The sequence below is a fragment of the Sebastes umbrosus genome, chromosome 6, assembly GCF_015220745.1.
Source record: "Sebastes umbrosus isolate fSebUmb1 chromosome 6, fSebUmb1.pri, whole genome shotgun sequence".
Classification (NCBI taxonomy): domain Eukaryota; kingdom Metazoa; phylum Chordata; class Actinopteri; order Perciformes; family Sebastidae; genus Sebastes; species Sebastes umbrosus.
This window is the reverse complement of record NC_051274.1, coordinates 4967568-4990785: the sequence shown is the minus strand read 5'-3', so window position 1 is coordinate 4990785 and position 23218 is coordinate 4967568. Positions and strand designations below refer to the sequence as shown.

Below are 23218 nucleotides of genomic sequence, written 5' to 3'. Positions count from 1 at the left end.
ACAAATCTCACAGGGATTCACTTAGAGGCCTGAGACCAGGTTTTCTACCGGTGTAGCTGGAGGATGAGTGGGTGAAGAGCCGGGCTAGATACACTGCAGAGATGAGGAGCTCATGAATGGCAGGTGTGTGTCAGCTGAGGCAGGTGATGAGCTGGGTCCCAGGTAGACGACAGGACAAGGAGACACAGATGCAAACTGGGGACATGGAGACAGGAGGAGAGGGGAACACAGGAAACACAAGTTGACATCATTTGTCTGTGCTGTGAGTGGCACAAGGGAAATCTTTAACTGTTTAAATGTTCAAAATGTAGGTTTTTCTATTTTGTTTTTTTTGTTGTTTTTTTTAAGGCATGGTGGAAAAGACAAAATATATACACAATGAATAAGTATATATTCAGTTTATCTTATTGTGTACAGTATTCATCATCACAGACCTTAAGGCTTTCCATTTGTTATCACTCATAGATTTAATCATAGTGAATATATACATCTATTCTCACAGCGAAGGGAGTTTGTTTGAACATGGTGCACATGCACGTCTTTGGTCAGTAGAGGACGCTAAGATGCTGTTCATGAGCAGCTGATCGACTTATAGAATAAGTCACAGAGTGTGTGTGTGTGTGTGTGTGTGTGTGTGTGTGTGTGTGTGTGTGTGTGAGTATGCATGTCCATACAAAAGAACATACATTACCATGTTTTCCTATGTTATGGTTTCTTTGCAGACACAAAATCAAAAAAAAATTGAGAGTATTCTTTATTTTTCATGTGTAAACCAATGATATTTTAGATTTCTAAAGACAGGTTAGTCACCACGTAGCAGAAAATAATGTTTTTAATGCTGAAATACACCAAAAAAAGAGTTGTTGAATCCAATTTAATGTTTACATTTTAGCTGTTTAATTTCATACTCAACAAAAAACTGTGGCGGAATGCAGAAAACTGAGCCAATTTAATAGACACGTGTGGCATAATCATTCATTTGTTGGTTAGAAAACAGAACCATTTCTTGGGTGTAATGCAAGTGAAGAGAGTTTGTCATGTTTCATATGTGTTTATAAGAAGAAAGTGTTCAATGTGGTTATAATTTAGGGTACAGTGTTATTTATTGCCAGTGTCATTATTAGGGTGTTGTGCCAGTAGATCGCCAGTAGGTGGCAGTGTCGCTACAGAAGCCGTGTATGTGAAGGGAGCGTCACAGGGAAGTCTCGCGTGAATAAATGAGATAATGAGAATCTCTGCGTACAAGATAAAAGCAGAATACACTGTGTAGCGATTGTCAACCTAAAGCATTATTTTACATTTTGCAGAACATCTTAAATAAATGTGTCGCACCAGACTGAGCCTGTGGGACATCATTCTGTGCACCGCTACACACGCACTAATACAGGCACTAATGGCATGAAGGCATCAGGATTCTGCTCTTTGTCAGGCAGAATCATGAAGCTAAATATTCTCACTTTTCTCATTATTCTGTATTAAAAAGAATGTTATGGTAGTGGTCGCTAACCTGGGGAGTTGGGACTCCTTCATGGGGTCCCGAGTTAAATCTGAGAAGTCTTAAGATGATTGAAGGTTCTCTTTATGATATTCAGAGCATTAATAGAGCAGCAAACAACTGTTTGCTAAGTAAAGATATAGAGGAGTAATGTCAACCTAAGCAGACAATGAAGTCACTCTCCCTCAAGCTTCTCTGTGCTTTGTTTACATCGCCGGGCCGGCCATGTGTGCCTTTTAGTGCATGTTGCATATGCCTGTGAGCGTGCGCCACTGGCGGGCTCATGGCAACCGCACTGCACTGCTCTCATATGGCGTTTGCAGCTGATAACGCCGCCCTAACCCAGGGCGTTGTCACTGTTAGCTATGTCAGCAGTGTTACCGTTGTTTGCACTGCTAGCACCGTTAACATCGAGCTGCCGGCTCAGCCGCCTTTTTCCCGTAGACTTACATTGGGAAAGAGATGTCTGTAACTCAGTGGATATTTTTTTTTATAGGTAAATCAACACTAGAATAGCCCTTATGTAAATCATTAGGTCCTAAACGTTGTAAAATGCACTAATAGCTGAATCCAGAGTTATTTTCCTTCCTCCGTTCATGTGTATGAGACCCAGACCGACCGCTATTGCGCCTGTTCTATGGGCCCAATGGATGCGGAAGATCGCCGGATGATCCAGGTACTTCATCACTCGGCAGTTGAGCTATTTTGGCTTCATGCACCACTGACCAACTCTCATAGGAATGTACGGGAGCCCGCTTCCAACGCTGTATCCAGTTCTCTTTATACATCCATGGTAATCTCCCATTCATCAGGCCTCTAAAAACCCATCAAAGTAAGCAAGAAAACAGCTCCCCTTTATCTTTTCTTTGTTATTACAGACCCATTTCTACCGGTATTTGACACTGAACAGCTAAAACTATGACTTGTTTATTTTGACATAAACATTCCATTTCTTCCAATATATTATTGGGGTAAATTATTGTGAAATTGTTCTTCCCCTTGACATTTTAAATGTCTTTGGAAAGAGTTTCTGTGATGGATGTGATGACCAAACTGATGCTGTGTGATTTGTCCTGTAAATCTCACCCCAAAAAACAAAATACACAAATCACGTTGCTAGACTTTCAACAACAGACAAAGTGACATTCCCCGTTAGCGAAGCCTGTTCCATTCACTTTCCTCCTGATGTTTGGTTTTCTTTCCCCCCCTTCTAATGATAAGACAGCAGCTGCAGCCTGATGAAAGGACATGATGTACAGTCCAAGATAGATGAGGCTTAAGGTAGAACAATTCAACGAAAGCTGGACAGCTGAGATGTCCGAAAGTGTACTAATCTTTTTCAGACATCTCTTTGAGTGCAGACAGATCTAACACTTTCCTAATTTGTCGATGTTATGACGAACCCCACCCGAGCAGCCCTTCGAGCAGGATGAAACAAACGCCTCGAGAGTTATTTGCAAACCCCTCCGTGACCCAGGTCTGGTGAGCAGGAGGAGGACGACAGAGTGCCGGGCCTGTCTGTGATGATGAGAGTCATCCAAACATCATTAGGACCATTTCCTCCATGTGACCCTGTAGGAGACGCCGCACATGCAGATGTGGATTTCCTGGAAAGAGAGACAAACAAGGAGATAATGAGAGAGCAGAGGATGGAGAGAAGAAGAAGAATGAGAGATACAGTAGAGGAGGAGAATTGGCTAAGCCTCACTGACCCTCTGAGACCCACAATAGACCCGTTTTTGTCTTTTTTAGGGGGGGGGCAGGGGGTCTTTAGGTGGAGATAGCAAGTCAACAAAAGATGCCACATAGAAGTGGTGTACATCATCTGAAAATATTGATAATTAATTTGAGATGCACCTCAGTACTGTGTGTCAAGTTCTTCTAGTCATAAATCAGAAATAAACATGAATTATTAATCAATTAAAATAAATTGTGAACGTGTATCAGGGCTTAGAACATTATGATAGAAGTATATGATGGCCATTTACATGCTCTATTATATGATTATAAATCCCAATAATTCCTCCAAAATACCACAAGACCTTGAGGAACACCATAGAAGAAGCCATGCTGTGATTTGGTATCAAACTTTTGACATTTTAAGATTTCTGCAAGAATTGCATTTTTGGGTGATTGTATGGCGAGCACGTCTGTTGTGTAAACTGCTCAGAAACCCACTTATTGTCAATCTACCTAGGAAAGCCATCCATCCTCTGAATGCTCTAGGTCTCTAGTTTGATCCCTCCATCCTCTGAATTCTCTAGGTCTCTAGTTTGTGGTTGTAAAGTTTCATGAGGCTGAGATTATCCTAGAGGTCACCACAGGTCATTTTATACAGTGAGGTCAAATAAAAAAACTAAAAATACATCTCACTACAATGAGATGGCTACTATGGGGATTAACATCATCACACATGAATACAGTTGATACAGTTGGGCTCATTGGATCCACAAGAGTCTCAGCTTTACAGTGATACCTAATTTATGTAATTCAATTTCCTCGTCAAAATTTAGCGTAAATTTGGGACGTTATTTAGCCTCCTTCCTGACAAGTTAGCATGATGAATGGATTCCTCAGGTTTTCTAGTTCCATATGATACCTGTACCTTCTACCACGGGATTCAGGGGGTTAAATCACTGTTGGCCAGAACATCACTGATTGACTAATGGTGTTTTTAAAAGCTGATATTTTTGGGATTACTGACTGAGCACCTTTAAATTTGACCATTCTCATTACAAAAAGTTTCGTGAGTGTGTTCCTGTTAGTGACGCAGCTCCTCCTGGTTGGATGACTGTGTTCTCAAGCTTGAAAATGAACTACAGCGAAGCCGCCATCAACACTTCCACTATATTGCACTCATTGCGGTTTTCATAATAACTGCTTCTCCCATATTAAGTTCTCCTCCGACCGCCAACCAGATGCCAATGGCTCACGCTGCAGTGTGTTGATTGATTATTGTCACACTGGCTTTCACGGCTCTTCTAAAGAGAGCTGCAGTTATGGATGAGACAGAGAAGCCAGGCGTCTGAAGGGTTTCTGCAGTCACATTCCTGCATAATTACAGCACGGTGTCGGGAAACAGCTCCGATGTTTCAGTATGTTGTAACAATGCAACGAATCAGGACTTGATGATCACTCTGGTAAACTGCCCCTACGCCCCCGAATTCATTTTAAAAGCCACATGAGAGCATGAGTGCTTTTTTCTTCAACCAATTACTGTAGAAGTTATGCATTTTTCAAAACCCACCATTTACACAAAAAGGGTCACACATGTTGGTTTTTGAATGCCATTGATATATTATCCTGAGATTCAGGATCTGTAAATTTGACCATTTGTATACCAAACCACAGTATTTCCCTCCGGAATATTTGTTTTTGTCAGGATTGAAAAGCCTCTGGAACCCCAATGACACACTAAAATTGTCCACTGACATCCAGAGTTTGACTTAAAGGTTTTATATACAGGATTCAGAGCACTAATATAGCAGCAAACAACTATTTGTAACTATTTCATCGCAGAAGCAAAGTGCCCATTCTCCAGTTAACTCCCCCAGGTTAACAATTCTGTCAGCACTGTTGCTGTTGTTTGCACTGTTAGTGCTTTTAGCACCGTTAGATGGTAGCCGCCGGCTCAGCCGTCTCTATGTTGAAAGCTGTGTGGAGGCAATAGATATGCTCTAAATTCTGTATTGTGCAGCTTTAAATTATTAGTTAAAGGACCAGTGTGTAACAATTAGGTGGTTGTATTGGCAGAAATGCAATATAATATTAATAATATGTTTTTTTTTGTGTATAAACACCTGATAATTAGAATTGTTGTGTTTTAGTTTGGCCCATGTCCCATCTACCACCATAGAGGGGGCGGGACCTTCACTGCAGCCAGCCAACAGGGGACGATTGACATGTTTTGGCTTCACTTTTAGGGAGCTGTTATGTTGTCCATCTTTATATACAGTCTATGTGTCTGTGGAACTCAATCCAATTAGTTCCTAATAAAGACATCAGTCTTTAGAAACATGTCCCAAACGTATAAGGCTCAATAATTACCATAAACAGCTGGTCACTGTAGTTTTTAGCAAACGTCACACAAATAGGAGTAAATAGTGCATTTATTGGGGACTATTTTCAGCAGCGGATTAATACACATTTGGTGCATAAGTATTTCTGGCCCCAGATTGGTGTATGTAGAATTGTCTAACCCCAAAAGGGAGTCACCTCTAGTGTGTTTTACTGGTCTCATCTCAACATCAGCATTTCCCAGAGCTGTGCAGCTTTTCCCAGCGGAGGAGGAGTGTTTTAGTGAATAAGGTTCTTGTTTCTCCAGCCAAGCCTCCGACATCCACAGCTGTTGCGGCAGACAAATGGAGAAGGAGTCGAGTCTCCAATATTACACTTATATTTATGCCTCCTGTGTCTCACAGTTAATCAGGCTCGTACTCAAATAGCCTGCCATCTTCACACAATAAATGTAACGCAGTGTAACAAACAGCGACCGCCCTGCTTCACACACACACACACACACTCAGGACTGTAGCTTGTCTCCTCTCATTCCTCATGTTGCTCTGCTGGTGTGGTTTCCAACAGACCGTTCACTGAAGCTGTGAAACAGAGGCAGAGCACTGTACATGTTAATAAAGATCAAAACCTCTTTAGATGTTTGCAAATCGAAGATAGCCTTTCTATGTCTCTGTCGAATTTGAACCACAAGTACAACCAGCTGAGCAGATGTCAGTTATCTGCTGTAGATGTTGCTGGTTTCTGATTTTCATAGTATGAATTTGGAATAAACATTAATGTGCTGAATTCCTGAACTTCCGTTTCCAATAAGTACTTCTAATTTCAAGTATTGACATATTGTCACCTTGTACAGTTGGTTGTGGTGTTAGCAAACAGTTTACTGATCCTGCAGTCATAAAGCAACATTAGCATTTGGAGTCGTGTTTGTGGCAATCTGGCAAATGTCAGTCCAACAGCCACTATCCTTTTACCTCTGTTTTGGTCTCCACCACCTCTTTAGAAGAATATCTGACTCTTTAGCCTTTAAATTCTCAACTATGTTCACCAGCTAGTTGCTAAACTTTTTCTGTCTGTCGTTTGGAGCTGAGCAGGTCGTGTACAGTGGCTTTTTTTGTACTTTTTCGCTGTCAAATTTGTTTAACGCCGCTAATTTCTTTAACGCATAATGCAATCGATCTTTCGGAGGATGTACCAGGCTCAGTTTTGAAGATAGAGTGAAGCTACTGGTATCATATGAAACTAGAAAAACTGAAGGAATCCATTGGTCCATGTCTTCCTAGCTTGTGGAGGCGAAGGAGGCTAAATAACGCAACAAACTTACACTCAATTTTGGCAAGGAAAAACTGGCATGGCCATTTTCAAAGGGGTCCCTTGACCTCTGACCTCAAGATATGTGAATGAAAATGGGTTCTCTGGGTACCCACGAGTCTCCCCTTTACAGACATGCGCACTTTATGATAATCACAACATTTGGGCCAAGTCATAGTCAAGTCAGCACACTGACACACTGACAGCTGTTGTTGCCTGTTGGGCTGCAGTTTGCCATGTTATGATTTGAGCATTTTTATGCTGATAAGAGTATTAAATACTTGACAAATCTCCCTTTAAGGTACATTTTGAACAGATACAAAAATGTGTGATTAATCGCGATTAACTATGGACAATCATGCCATTAATCGTGATTAAATATTTTTATCGATTGAACACCCTTAAAATAAATCCTAGCTGAAATATGCTACATGCTGCACAGCTGAGGGAAATTGGGAGTCGGGAGTTAATTTTCTGTAGATGACCTATTGTTAACATAAAAATCTTGAACAGTGCAGCTTTAAGTAGTCATAAAGGATAGTAAAAAAGCATTTTTCCACACTGTATGACAATTTTATGTTCTGTATGCTTTTTCCCCGACATCTGATTCCAGCTATGATACAATGTTAATATGGCTGCACTAGTACATCAAAATGAAATACTTCAGATGTCTGGACTATATGCATAAACATGACAGATTTCAGAAACTCAAATGCAGTTCTGTGGGTTTGAACAGTCGTTGGCTGTACAACATGTGCTGGTTGTGTTGGAACCACGAGTGGGTTTATGATGATTCAGACATCAGTTTTTACATGCTTGTTGAAAATTGCTCCACTTCTGAACTCATTGTAAGTCAGCCTAAAATATGAGATTCAGCTAAAAGTTATGAGTATGAAACTGAAAGTTAGAGGAGGGGAAAAGAAGAGGATGAGGATCGTAGAGGAAAATAGAGACGGGCCGAGGAAGAGGACGGAGGTGTCGGGTAAAAACAAGAGGGTGGGGTGTTTAAAACAAGGAGATCATGGGGTTACAGAGAGAGAGAGAGAGAGAGAGAAAGAGAGGACGAGAGAAGCTGCGGTAACATTGCTGACGCACATGTGAAACATGGAGGGGAGGGAGGGATGGAAAGGAATCTCTGGCAGGGATCACCAAACCTCGAGACGAGGTCAGAAAGCCACTGGCGACATGACGAACACACACACATACACACACACACACACACTAGAGTCGGGGTAGTAATAATAACAGTGAATAGTAGTTTAATAGGTGATAATCATCGATGGGGTTATGATCGTGAAAACCACGAGGAGCGAGGGAACTGAGCGGCGAACCCAAAACCTCTCTCACACACACACACACACACACACACACACACCTTTCCTCTTCGAAGACATTAAAAGTAGAGATTGTTTCTCTGGGACAGCCCTCTGCCTCCACTCCTCTGTCCCTTTCCTCAGTGTGTGTGTGTGTGTGTATGTGTGTACGTTTGTGTGTGTGTGTGTACATGCATTCTGACATTAGCCAGTGTGTTGAATGGTTTATGTTTTGGTTGTTTGTGTGGCTCTGTTTGACAGTTCCGCTGAGCGTTTTCTGTTGTGCAGCTTTTCACTATAAATATCACACACACACTGTTTTATGTTGTATATGTGATTTGTCCAACAGCTTGTGTGTGTGTGTGTGTGTGTGTGTGTGTGTACTTCTGTGGGTGTGCCTCTCTGAGTCTGCGAAGGCTTGCGTGACCCTACAAGTGTTTTTATTTTAGCACAGGTATGTGCATACATGCATCTGTGCGTTCAGCATTCGTGCGAGTGAGACAGATAGAGATTCTCATCGGTATGTATACGCGGTACGTATGTGTGTGTGTGGTTGCATGCTTATGTGTTCTGGCCAGTCGGAGCGTGGGAATGTGGTGAAGGATTTCTGTGGTATTTTTAATGTTTGTTATTAAATATTACCGCAAGGGACCACGACCAAACCCCAGACACTCCCCCTCTGCTCCTCGTCCTCGTCCTCCTCCTCATTCTCCTCCTCCTCCTCCTCCTCCTCCTCCTCTTGTAACAATGAAAACAAAAAAACTCACCACTTGGTTTAAATAAATCTGAACACTTAAGGAAGAGGCCAAACTAATTTAGTCAGAACCAAACTGTGGCAGGGTCAAAATAACCAGAGAAAACCATGGAAAACAGAGTGACACACAGCAGCAGGTGGGAATGATGACGACAGGTGTCTTAAATGCATGGTGAGACTGATGGTGAAGACCCACTGGTAGCAAAGAAATCAGGCAACATAGAGTAACACAGTCGGAGGAGCTATTTTGAATGCCTCTGGCTCTGGAAGTAAATTTCCAATTCATTTCCCCCATAAAGAGTGTTACATAATCACAGCTAAAGATTACAGATTTTACAGTGTGCAGCTTAAGAATTCTTTGAATTCTCTATTGCTCTGATTTGCACCTCTGATTGGCTTCTCCATAGTGACCAGTTCTCGTGGGTATTGTAGTATTTATAGCTGTCCGCCATGCCAAACTGTTGGCCAAAACATGATTTGTCCCAGTAGTGCTAATTTGTCCCAGTGGTCATTTGCGTTATTGCAAAGAACAAATTCCCTGTGTCCCAAAAAACATTTTCTTATAAATCACCGTTATAAAAGAAAGAGACGTCTGTGAAACTGTTAGCAGGACTCAAACAAGGTCATTTATTAGTCTCTATATTATGATTTTTTTATTCCATAGATGTTTTATATTTCTAAAACTTTCCTAGTGCCTAGAAAAGCGATGATGTCATCCCAAAGAAAAGTTTATGGGATGGGGGGGGATGTGCAGGCAGAGCCAGTGGGAGGAACATGTGCATGTGCAGTGAGCCGCTCAATGCGTAAGCGGCCGTTGAGCAATTTTTTAATTCAAGTGACTTGGCGCTATTTTTGCATTCTGTTCTGTTGGTCTATGTTAAAGCTACGAGGAACATTCATTTTTTGTTGATTTTGGCGGTCCCTGTGGAGAAAAGCGGTAGTGTTTCCATGAGCACCAAAGTCCCTTTAGAAAACCTCTCATTTTACTGCAGCAGGGTCTGACAGTCTTCCCCTCTTATCTGGTTCTTCCGTGCCTCCCTTCCCTCCAGAGCGCCTGGTAATACGGCCTGCCATGGGCCTCCAGCGGCAAACGACGCTCTGCTGCTGGCCGGAGGAGGACCGACGCTCTGCTCCTGGCCGGAGGAGGAGCCGCTGCTGCTGGGCGCGCAGCTCTCCACCTCCCGTTGGAGCTCCGACTTGAAGTTGAAGGTGGGGCAGCGAAGCCGTATCTGGGTCTATTCGCGGCGGGCTGGTTGCTGCCGGAGGCCCCCGTTGGAGTCTGAGCTGAAGGAGTTTCTGGTGAACCTGCGTTGCATAAATAATTTCGTCTGATCTCGTGGGGAACGGGACTCGATGGCAAGCTTTAAGAATAACTATATGGAAATGTACTCGCTGATGGTCTTGTTTACAGTATGTAGGTCATATCGAGCATCAGCAGCCCGTTCTCATTCCCAGGGCGTGAAATACCGACGATTTGTCACGGCCGTCGGCATTCGATACTACTAGGAGATGGACCAACTTTTCATTAACTACAATGTAAACCCATCTGAGGCAACAGTTACAGTAACACTCAGGGAGAGTGCTGTCATTGTAAAGAGAGAAAGAGACACACCGGGCAGACGGGATGGGGGGTTAATAGGTCCAACAAACACAGGGCTTTCATCCAGGAGACCGCTGTTTTTGTCCCGTGTGTTATGTTTCACTTCGACTTTAAAATCAGCTGATCGTCTGTGTCCCATTTTCACAACGTCAAGTCACAATTTCACCTGAACAAACATAGTCATTTTAAGTCCAACCATGTTGTTTTTTCCTAAACCTAACTAAGTTGATTTGTCGCCTAAACATAAGCAAGTGATTTTGTTTAATTTACAATTTTTACTGCGACTGAGAAGTGACGCCAAGGGGTCTGTCAAAGCATCAGCCTCTTGGCGTCTCATCCAGTTGAGATGAGAACGTGTTGGCATCAGTATTAAATAGAGACTGTTTCCTATCCAGTTAAAAGTTCCTTGTGGTAACTTTAACTAAGATATTCAGAACCATAGAGTTATGTAAGGCTAACATTAAGCTACCTAGCTATGAAAAAAAAAAATTTCATCAATTTCTTTCCATACTGATGTTGGCATCATATTTTTAGAGGTTTTATAAATTGGTTTATTCTGTCATTTTCATTCAATATTTCAACACATGATGGTATACTGCTGTCGCGTCAGTCCCGTGAATCACAAAGGGAGTTAAAGTCAGTTGAGAAACCAGACGGTCTGATGATGTGTTGGTCCACTTGTAGTCATAAAAACAGAAACGGGAGTACTGAGAAGAGTCAGAGCAGTTTTTACAGCGATACGCCGAGTAAACACTGTGAGTGTTTATCTGATCCTCCCTGCTCTACGCAGCTGATGAGTCCACAAGATACCAACCGTGTTGTAAAGTAAGCTTGTTGAGTCACTCCAGCTGAGACGATTATCATCATCATCCTTTCGCTTTTGTCTTCATCTATCTATCCCAAACATGAAAACAGAATCCCATAGGGGCCCTTAATAGTTTCCCAGAAGTTCACCAAATGTATTAGCAATTGTTTGACTGAAAATGACGATGACTATCCCCATTGATTCTTACAGCATGTCCCACCTACTCTGGAGTCATTTCTAAAAACAAAAACGCTTCCACATGAGGGTCAACATCTCATCAACGTTTGCTTGTTATTGTATTTAGGCTTGATATTCAAAAAGTGGGTGTAAATATAGATTTCATCTCTTTTTGTTACTCTGCTGCTCAGTATAGCGCTTCATTCCTCTGACCGAGAGGTCTGGCATTAAGCTGCATTGTGCTCTCTTGTTGTCGGGGGTAGAGGAGTTCAAGTTTTGGGTGGAGCTGACAAATGGAGGCTTTCATACCATACAGTAAACATCTTTTTTTACTTAACAAATGTCGCTTTTCCTCAGCGGAGTGCTTCCATCCTTCAACTCACACACCATCTAAATTCGATTCAAAGCTTTTTGTTTCGAACTCTTCCTCTTGTCCTAACCGGGTGATATGTGTGTCATTGTGGTAAAACATGAGGTTGATTTCCTGCCAAGGCAGATATATACAGCAGATCAGAGGTCATATAAACAGGAATTACACTGAAATACACTGCAGGAGGACTTATTTTTAGTTTAATACTGTTTGACATGAGGTAACCTCTTGAAAGATTTATTTTGAGTAGGGCTGTCAAAGTTATCATGTGAAACTAGAAAAACCTAAGGAATCCATTGGTACCATGACATACTAGCTTGTCATGAAGGAGGCTAAATAACACTACAAAGTTACGCTAAATTTTGGTGAAGAAAAAATGGCATTTTCAAAGGGGTCCCTTGACCTCTGACCTCAAGATATGTGATGGAAATGGGTTCTATGGGTACCCACGAGTCTCCCCTTTACAGACATGCCCACTTTATGATAATGTCATGCAGTTTGGGGCAAGTCATAGTCAAGTCAGCACACTGACACACTGACAACTGTTGTTGCCTATTGGGCTGCAGTTTGCCATGTTATGATTTGAGCATATTCTTTTATGCTAAATGCAGTACCTGTGAGGGTTTCTGGACAGTATTTGTCATTGTCTTGTGTTGTTAATTGATTTCCAATAATAAATATATACATATATTTGCATAAAGCAAGCATATTTGCCCACTCCTATGTTGATGAGTATTAAAAAATGTGTGATTAATTTGCGATTAGCTGTGTACAATCATGCGATTGATTGACAGGCCTAATTTTGAGCTTGAGCAGGCTCTTTTTCTCCCTATGTCACATTTTTTTTTAGTTTATCGATATCAATTATCAATATACTTAAAGCATGCTTCATGTGTTGTTCAGGACGTGTTTCAGCCTCAGAATAGTTTCTGTTTATTACTTTTCTGTTGTTCATCCCATATGTGTTTACAGTGCACAGACCTGTGTTGCAAACTTTTGACAGGAGTCCTCGCATTCCCCCATCAGCCCCCTGTTTTCCTTTTTATGTCATCCATCTGTTCCCAACTTTCTCCATTCCTGTGTTTGTTCCCCTCATCTCCGACTCGCTGCCTCTCAGCTATCTTTCTTCTTTTTTTTAAGAAGTATGTGAGAGCGCAATCACAGAGACTCCAAGCTTTTCCGCACAAGCAGCCAAATTTATCCTCGTGGTTTTCCGCATGTTTATTTTGGGTTTTCTTGAGGGACGACATATCTGCGGGAAAACCAAACGGCCCGGAGCGGGTGCTTTCCCTCTGGGGAGCATCGCGGCGCATGGGTAAAAATAGGAAAGTCTTTTTTGGGAAATGGAATTAAGGATTGGTGAGCGCCTCCCGAGGGTCCCGCTCTCTCTCAGAGCTGGGACAGGACGGGAGAGATCATCACTCATTTATTCCTTTGTTTGTTTTATTCCTCTCTTTCTACTCCGTAGAGCAAGTGAAAACAACAATTTGGGTCTTGTTTTAGACACAATAGAGAAGTACCACAGGCAGCCATTTTTAATATCACTGCAATTAGCAGCAAAACATCACATAATTACTTCACACACAAAACCCCCTTTTATAACAGATTAAACAAATCACTCAAACAAATCACGCTCTTCTTTCCTCTTTCTGCCTCCGTATGTAAATCTACTCCGCAGGGAGGATTCATCTGTCATCCCCTTCAAAACCCTCTTCTGCACTTTCCCTCATGCTTTTCTTCCCTGTCAGCTGAACTCGATGGCTGTCACTGTAGGATGTGTGTGTGGGTTGGGAGGAATTCTGGGATAGGAAAAAACCTCCTCCGCTCTGACTTCTTGGTTTGACCTGTGTTTAACATGTTGTCTGCTACGGCAATCTACTACTACTACTACTACTACTACCGCTGCTGCATTCATGGAAATAGTTCCTCTGCAGGGTGGGCGACCTGCTCAGGTTGCATCGAGAGGGATGGTGGGCGAGTAAATTATTTCGTTCACCCAGAATTTTGCTGCAGCTATCCTGCGGAAGTCTTTGCTGATATTGGCCGTCATCCAGCAACTGTCAGCGATACTGTGTGATGGAGGTTCTATCCTGCAAAACCTTTGACCTTTTTAATAATTCTTTCTTCACTGGAAGGCAGCGAATGAGTATGGAAGCTGGCCTTGCAACGAGCTGTCAACACACCAGGTTTTTATTACTCCAGCTTTCTGTGGAGGGTTTTGGTGTCCCATGTTGTTCAAAATCCACTAAGAATGTGCAATTATTCAACATACAAATCTTCCAGTTCCACCCATATCTCCAATATCTTATTTTAAACTTCATGTTTTTACTTACTATTGTTATTTGTTGAACAGGAACAAGCATAACTCTTTATATCCATAGTAGGGCTGTCAAAGTTAACGCGATAATAACGCATTATCGCAAATTTGTTTTAACACCACTAATTTCTTTAACATATTAACGCAACTTGCAATTTTTAAGTGTGGGCTTAAAAAGTGTGGTTAGTAGTGGGTAAGCTAAAGTGAAGATACCGGCATTATATGAAACTACAAAATCTAAGGAATCCATTGGTACCAACAGTGCCATAATAGTTTGTCGTGAAGGAGGTTAAATAACGCTCCAAAGTTGTGCTAAATTTTGGCGAGGAAAAACTGGCATGGTCATTTTCAAAGGGGTCCCTTGACCTCTGACCTCCAGATATGTGAATGAAAATGGGTTCTATGGGTACCCACAAGTCACTTACAGTTTGGGGCAAGTCATAGTCAAGTCAGCACACTGACACACTGACAGCTGTTGTTGCCTGTTGGGCTGCAGTTTGCCATGTTATGATTTGAGCATATTTTTATGCTAAATGCAGTACCTGTGAGGGTTTCTGGACAATATTTGTCATTGTTTTGTGTTGTTAATTGATTTCCAATAATAAATATATACATACATTTGCATAAAGCAAGCATATTTGCCCATTCCCATATTGATAAGAGTATTAAGTACTTGACAAATCTCCCTTTAAGGTGCATTTTGAAGAGATAAAAATGTGCGATTAATTTGTGATTAATCTCAATTTGATTGACAGCCGTAATCCGTAGTGCTTGTGCGTACCATGGCTACAGAAATACCATGCACTATGAGTTCTGGCCTGTCAATATCAGGCAGCTCAAAGATAGAAGAAGTCATACAGTATGCACATGACTTTCAGGCTCATTCATGGAGCTTTTATTTTTAGATAAAAAAAAAGGAAATGCATTAGTGCGTCAAAGAAATTAGTGGCGTTAAAACAAATTTGCGTTAACGCGTTATTAACTTTGACAGCCCTAATTTATTGCATCAATGTTTACTGTTGGAGATAAATATTTTAACTGTAAATGGAAAATGAAAGTGAAACAGCCATTTCTAGTAACAACAGTTGGCCTGATCCTTTCCCATTTGGTCCTGCCTCGTCCTGTGGATGACACTCATAATTGCGTGGGCAGATGTGTTAGAAATGTGAACAGAAATTTAGCTGGAAACAAAAAGGGGATGTCTGTGGTTGGCAGTTGTTGTCCTGTTGGCATCAGCAGTATGATGCACAGCGGAGGTATGTGGTGAACTAAGGGAGAAGTGTGAGGCAGTGAATGCTTTCGGAAAACTGCAGTTTAAATGTACAAACCCCAGGAACATAACTTTACTTACAAGGCAAACAACATGCAACTTATTACTGAAGCCAAGTACTGTCTATAATTATTGATATTCGGACTGCTATTGTTCACTTTTCTATATTAAGTTGCCTCTAAGCAGCGTTATGTCCACGTCAGCACTGACCACAGCTTTCATCACTCAGCCGGTCAGTTGGGTGTGGTCGGTGCTCAGCAAGCTGCTGTGTCTGTGACTAATGAGACACAAGAACCCTCATGCTAGCATTCACACATAGAAAACTCCTTCAAGAGGAAGCTGCATTCTCAAGTATTTGCAGGAGAAATTCATATTCAAAACATAGTTTGGAATCTGTTTGATATACAAAGTGTTTGTGTGAAGGCTGCAGCAGTGATTGGAACCAGAAACCAGGAGAACATTGAGTCAAAACACATAGAAGGAAAACACAGAGTTAACAGAGAGCATTATTAAAGCCCTTACAGGAACACTGTGTAGCATTTCGGAGGATTTATTAGCAGAAATGGAATATAATATTCATAAGTATGTTTTCATTAGTGTATAATCAGCTGAAACTAAGAATGGTTGTGTTTTCGTTAGCTTAGAATGAGCCTTTCATATCTACATAGGGAGCGGGTCCTCTTCACGGAGTCCACCATGTTGTTATTTGTGCTTCCGTGGAGTTTGTGTTGGAGTCTGAGTTGTGGTGGGTGTTTGTTGGCGTCAGCGGACTCCATGAACGTTAGCTATGGTTGCACACTGTTAATCCTGAAGGAGGTCACGAACGCGCATGACGTCAGATCCATTGGATTTCCTTGGAAAAGTGGACCCAGGTTCTTCACACTGAAAGCAGCCTTCAGGCTGATGGAGGAAACCCAGAAAGTCACGGAAGGTCTCATTTTTTAGGTTAGGTTACAACCTGTTCACACATTGGCAATACAAAATGAATACTTTATGTTTATATGTGTAAAAACTTACATACAGTCCCTTTAACATTTCATCAGGTATGACATTTTTTTTTTAGATAAATTTGTCTGTACTTGAAATACTGGCTTCGGAGTGGAAATAAACTAAAATGATCTCGCTCAATTGATTCCCTCTTTAGGAAAAACAGGATTTTTAGATCAATATAATGTTTATCCACAGTTTCTCCATTCACAGAATTATTATTTGTTCAGCTGTTTTCACCATCTATGATTGAGTAGAGAGCATTCTTGGGGTTCCTTTTCTGCAGGTCAGGTCATGGTCTCTGGCCTCCGACCTGGTCAGAAGGTGAATGTTTTTAAAAGAGGCTTGTCACCTCAGATACTACTATAGCGTTTTGGTTCCGACTACTGCTGGACAGACGGATATCTTACCAACTATGATTTACCTTTAAATGTTATTCTTGTCAGATGGCAAATACACACCAACACAAAGCATCAATCAATTCTACAATCAGCTTGTTATCGATCTAACTGCATCAAATCCGTCATGTCAGAGGTGACGACTGGACCAGATGTGATTTGGGGCTCCACACTGGTCTACTCAGTGAGTCCTGGTCTAGAAGACTGTAATTCTGTGTGCAGCCACAGAGTCAAGGTCCCCCATCAAAGAGGAAATGACTTCACGAGACTCAGAGGCCTCTGCAGTGCCTGGGGGGAGGGCTGGTATGTGACACACACACACACACACACACACACACACACACACTGCAAAACCCATGCATGAACGTGCACAACAAGCTGCCACACACAAATGCACAATTGCAAGACACGATCAAACACAACACTGCAGGAACACACGTATAGGTGCTTTAACTACACACACACACACTCTGGCCCTTGCCTTCCCAGGTCGGGTGCTGAGTGTGTTATTTATTTTAGCGCAGCCTGTGTGAGAGTTAAAAATGGAATGTTTCAGCTACATAAAACACTTCCTGTTTTGACGACTCCCTCACTGAGCTGTTCCCTCAGCTAAATAGTCCCAGAGCATCACGTAATGACACACGGGGAAAATGTGTGCGTACATAAACTGTGTACATTGACTCACGGCTATCCTACTCGTGTACGTGTTCTTGCACATTTTCGCCACCAGACTGTGTGCTTGTGTGTGGTGGATGGTTTTGTTGTCCTTGTTTGTGTTGCATTGTTGCTTGTTTGCCTGCCCTTTATGTGTGTGTGTGTGTGTGTGATACCACAAGAACAGAAAGAAAGCACCGTGCTACATTTGATGTGTACCTCACAGATACTGTTATGGTAGCGGACTCCGTTTACATTCAGCAGATGCTCTCCATGTTTTTTTTAGTGCATTATATTTTCTCAAACCACAGGTCAGGACCCACATTTAGGCTGCAGGCCCAACTCCTGCTGGGCACCCAAGTGGGTCTCTTGAGTCAATAAAACAACACTAAGGGGGTGATGATCACACTGAGACGTGCTGCTCCAGATGCATAACCCTGAGCCCTTCCATTAGACCCTCCTTTCAAAACCCTCACACCTCCAGTTGGTAATCCATGCTTTCTGTTGGAAGTCTCAAACCCAAACTGTGATAAATGCGTCATCAGGGTTATTTTTTTCAAACTTTGGGAATCTCCCTGCAGAGCCACAGAAGAAATGATGAAGCTGTTGTCACAGGATTAGTTGGACTCCTCGTGATGAGTAAACTGGAGTGCCACTTTTAGCTTGTTGCAAAAGGAAAAAATAAAACCATGGAAAAACTAGAGATCATCCATCCATCTACTGCGTATGTGTAGAACACATCCTCCAATTGGACAGTATAAACAGAACTTTATTTATTTATTTATTTTAGAAGATATAAGTACATTAACAATATATACAGCTGCTCATGTCATTGGGTACATTTATAAAGCGAAAATTTAAATAAAATAAACAATATAAAAAAATACATCTATATGAAGAAAAAGTAATACAAATATCTTATTCTTAATGTTTCCATATGGTGCCATATTGTCGCAGTTCTTGATAAAAAAAATTTCAAAATTAGGTTTTGGAGTCCGCCCATCTCTTCTTATGAATGTGGAATTTCCCCAAAATTAGAATTAACTGTACAAAGAACATAATACCTTCAAACCGTATAAGAAGGTTTTCATCCTGAAATTAAATTGTTTGCCCAGTTTTCCTTCTTAAATAATGTTGAACATCCACCCAAAATATTCTGGTATACATACATTGATGAAACAAATGACATTGTTTCTTCTTCTAGTTCACAGAAAAAGGAAATTTCTTAAACTTTAAGACAAAATTTGTCCCCAAATAGCCAAGTTTTCTGCCAATTAATTTCTCCATAAAGCGAAGCCCAAAAGAATCTTCCTGGACAGTATAAACAGAATAGCTTCGTGTATGTGGTGTGGTGTCCTCAGCTGTACCCTGGTTGGGGGGAATCTTTTCTGAACAACAACATATCTTTTGTTTAATGCAACGACAAAATAAACACTTATAATAACGTTCTAAAATAGGAAAGGTACCAAGCGAACAGCTCTCCAGCTTGCAGTTACACCAAAAGACATCATTCTTCTCATTGTCAGATTTATTAACCACGCAAACCTCCTTTGTATAAAATTTGTCATCATTCCATAGTTATGATTAAAAACAGATAATCATCTGATGGCAGAAATCCCAGATCCAGATGTCTAACCATGTGATTTTTGGCCAAATCCCTTACTGTTCTCTGTCCAAATCACTCACAAGTTTTTCAGACATTCTGCTGACAAACCAAAGAAAACACAGACTCCTGCAGAGAGACGAGAGCTGATTACATCTCTGCACTGCGACACTGTCGACTTCTGGCTCAGTGAAAATACAGGTGTTTCCAAAAACAAAGTATATATGAACACACACCTCCCACCCGCTGCCTTTAAACCACGAGCCCACCGCTAAGGCAAACCAACATATAGACACTTGCTATAGCACTGTGTTACGTATAGTTTGTGGTGCTGCTGCTGACTGTTCTCGTTATCTGCACACACACACTACATGCAAGAAAACACACTTGAGTGCACAGACGTTTTTTATATCTTTCCGCCACTTGACATATTTGTCTTTCACGCCCACAACTCTTCTCTTAGTCGTCTCACACACACATAAATACACATACACTTTGCTTTACAACATTTTCACTCTCTCAGCCCCTACACACCCACGCACACACACAAACACACACACACTCCCTCTTCCCTTTCCCTCCCTTGTCTGTAATCCCTGCAGCTGTTGCTCTTACTCACACTGCTGCCCCCTCCAGCCAAAACCTCATATGTGTGTGTGTGTGTGTGTGTGTGTGTGTGTGTGAGAGAGAGACAGACAGAAAAGCTAGATTCTGAATGAAGGAGGTGGGACAGAAGGAGCGAGGGGGAGATGTGAATGAGAGGATGGGAGATGGAGAGGTGGAAGAAAAATCCCCCTCCACTTTCCCCCTGAGAGAGCCTCCGTCTTCCCTTTCTTCCAGACCCATTGTGTTCCCTCCTCACCTCCTTCCTCCGTCCATCCATCTCCACATCCTCGGCTGTGCATTCGGATATCACAAATCTATCAGCCACATCTGGCTTCATCATGAATGTCGAGTGGGGAGTTCGGCTGCATGTGCAAATAATAGCTAAATATATAACAGGGATTTTATATCTCTAAAGACGGCTGTGGTTTTGGATGGAGTTCATTATGTGAGTGAACTGAGTCTGATAAAGTAGATATGTTTCCAAATGAAGGTATACAGTGACACAGGAAATCTCTTGTTTTTAGCTCTCTTTTCCATTTTTGTTTTATTTTCTCTGCTCTATCTGTAGCTGCACCTGATTCGACTGTTATCAGGCCATTAAATAGGTGTTATCAGTCACTATAAACACCTTAGATGTGGGTCATTATGGGCCTACTATGCCTACTACGTTGTAAAAGTAAAAGTGAAAGTTCTTTAGGTTTAGGCAAAAAAAAACACTTAGTTAAGTTTAGGTTAAAATAATTACAAACATAAAGACAACTACACATTGTTGGTTTTCACACGGGAGGCAAACTCCAGTCTCCTGGGTGAAACTGTGTTTTCTGTCCCATCCATAGTCCTCGACCTCCACCTTTTATGAAGTTTCACATTGTCTATGCTACAGCATCTTACTTCATCTTCTGCTCCTGTCATAATTACTACGGTAGCTAGAGGTCGCTGTCCTGTTCTTTTATACCTTCTTCCGATGATCTACCATGTGAATAGATGACAAAACTTTCTAGTGGATCTAGTAGGCCCCTACTGACCCACATCTATGGGGCTTATAGTGACTGATAACGCCTATTTAATAGCCTGACAACAGTCTAATCAGTTGGTTGTTTTGACTAAAAAAATTAACATAAAGCAACTGTTTTCATTCAGTTTTGGCCAGGTTGAACGTTTAGTAACAGTCTGCTGTTCACAGGCACTACAGGCCATGATCTTAAGGTGGCAGTATACTCCATCATAACTGCATGTTGGATGGTCGAACACCTTTGGAAACCCCCTCCACCGACACCTTTCCGATGTCGGACACCGTCTTCACACAGCAATTGACCCGTAAGAAAGTAAGCTGGGTGTGAACTCTCGTCACAAGCTTTGCTTTTTCATTTGTTACGCAAAAAATGATTGTTATTGTTTGTCTTTACATGTGTTCAAGTCTTCAAGTGTCCAGAAAATAACCCTGATGATGTCAGGGGCAATTTCAGACATATCTATAACAAAGTCTGCGTTAGAAAATAAGGGCATGAAATTTGAAAGATGTGGCTTTACCAGACAGGGTAATGTCTAACGAAAAGATGCTGTTGAGTTGCATTATGGGAAATGTAGGATCCAGTAGTTTTGGAGCTTGACCCCTGTTAGGGACAGACACCCCATTTACACCTGGTATTAACACATGATTTGTCTGGATTAGAAAAAACACATGCTAATGCAAGGTGTAAATGCGCGCTGAATGCATTGCGATAAGCCAACAACAACAACAGCCTAGCTGCCAGAAAAAGTTTTGGCATTGTACGTTTTTGCAAACCACAGGATACAATGAATGTCAACATCTCTGAACCGAAAATACGTTTCATAAATACATTCCATTACAGCCTTGTATCATGCTTGCAGAAATGCACAATGCCACGTAATTAACATTGTGAAACAATTAGTTACAAAACTATGGTTAGAATAAAGATCATGGTTTGTGTTAAAATAATAACATAACAACGTAGCGTAATCTAACAACGCAATCAAACAACGCAACCTAACAACGTAACCTAACAACGTTACTTAACAAAGTAAAGTAACAATGTAAAGTCATAACGTTAAGTCCCAACGTAAAGTCTCAACGTAACTAGCGTAAATAAATACATTTCTTACGTAACGTTATGTAACAAGCGTAAAGTCAACGTTTGCTTTTGGTTTCACACGGGACACGAACAGCGGTCTGGGCACCAACTCAAGTCATTATTTAGCCACCAACATCAGGTGTATGGGCTTGATCTCCATAGTGTCTTCATCACCTCTGATTCCAGCTGGTAAAAATGACCAAAAACTACTGTTCACCCCAGTTTTCTGGTGGTAAAACTACAGGAATAGTTACCAGGCTCAGAGTGTCATTGCATCATTTTCTGTCTCTGTATAAATCACCCACAGGTGCCGTGACTATAGTGACAGAGCTGCTATATAACTCTGTGTCATTTTAATGGACTATATCAAATGTGCATGTCATATCCAGATGTCTAAATTCACACATGCTATCGCACTGTAGATTACACACACAAAAGTTTATGCACATGCAGCGGCACACACTTGAATGTTCTTTTCTCATCGAGGGGATTTTAGGCTGTTTGACACTTTGGTTTATAAATACTCCGTCATCAGTCAGCTGTTCCCAATAGCTTCCTGTTTTTTTTTTTAATAGTGAGATTCATCCACTCTTATCCGATTTGATCTTTTCTGATTTTGTTCATTCAGTAATTTCCGACACTGCTTTATGAGTCTGTGGCTCTTATAAACAGTTTTAATGCGCTGGACAGACTGAACTGTCTACGCTGCCTCCATGAAGCTTGTATACTTCACTGGCAGCATCATGTACACACTGATGTTTGGATGAAACCAGGGTTTATTTACATTCAAGTTAGGCCGTAACAACACACTGAAATATGACTGTTTATGCAGGCTGTGCACTCCTAATGATATGCTGTTAGGGCCAGCTTCATATCGGTCTTTGGCTGGACCGCAGAGGGCCAGCCCTACAAGCACAAAAATCTGTTACTGAGTGAGTGACTGAGTGACTGAGTGATGAAGTTACACGATTGGTTGGCCGAGTGTTGGAGTTTCCTCATTGGCCGCTGCTCTTTCAAAATGAAAAGGCGGGAACAGTCCTTTGTTTACGTTTTCAGGCGGGCGTGTCAGCGGTTCCACTCACCTGCGCGAGTGATCGCCTCGCTTCCCAGCACTGGACGCTTGATGGGCTGCCATTAGACACAATGCACCAGGCACCTGATTGGACAAACGCTTTTCTTCTTGTCAAATAGTATCAATATACGTTCTTTGCTCGTGAGCTGCTGCTCCCACCTTTGAATAATGAATTAAAATGAATTTCTGAAAACATTTTATGCGAGAAATAAGCCATGCAGTTGCTAAATCTGTCTTCATTTTGGATCAACAATGGTTGGTCTAAAAGTTTCTAGGGAGTTTCCAGAGGCGATGAGTCGTGCCGGACTGCAACTCGATTTGCATGTAGCCTAGACCTCAACCACGATACCAGAATGCATTGCATGCAATGCAGGGCAAT

The 23218-nt window shown here is 41.6% G+C and overlaps 1 long non-coding RNA gene across 1 annotated transcript; it reads left to right on the top strand.

Annotated features, from left to right (window-relative positions):
* The first annotated feature begins 10492 nt into the window (after positions 1 to 10492).
* Positions 10493 to 21748, top strand: LOC119490427. Its single transcript, XR_005207405.1, has 3 exons — positions 10493 to 10746; positions 15837 to 15843; positions 21736 to 21748. It is a non-coding gene; the product is annotated as an uncharacterized LOC119490427 (long non-coding RNA).
* Positions 21749 to 23218: the final 1470 nt, after the last annotated feature.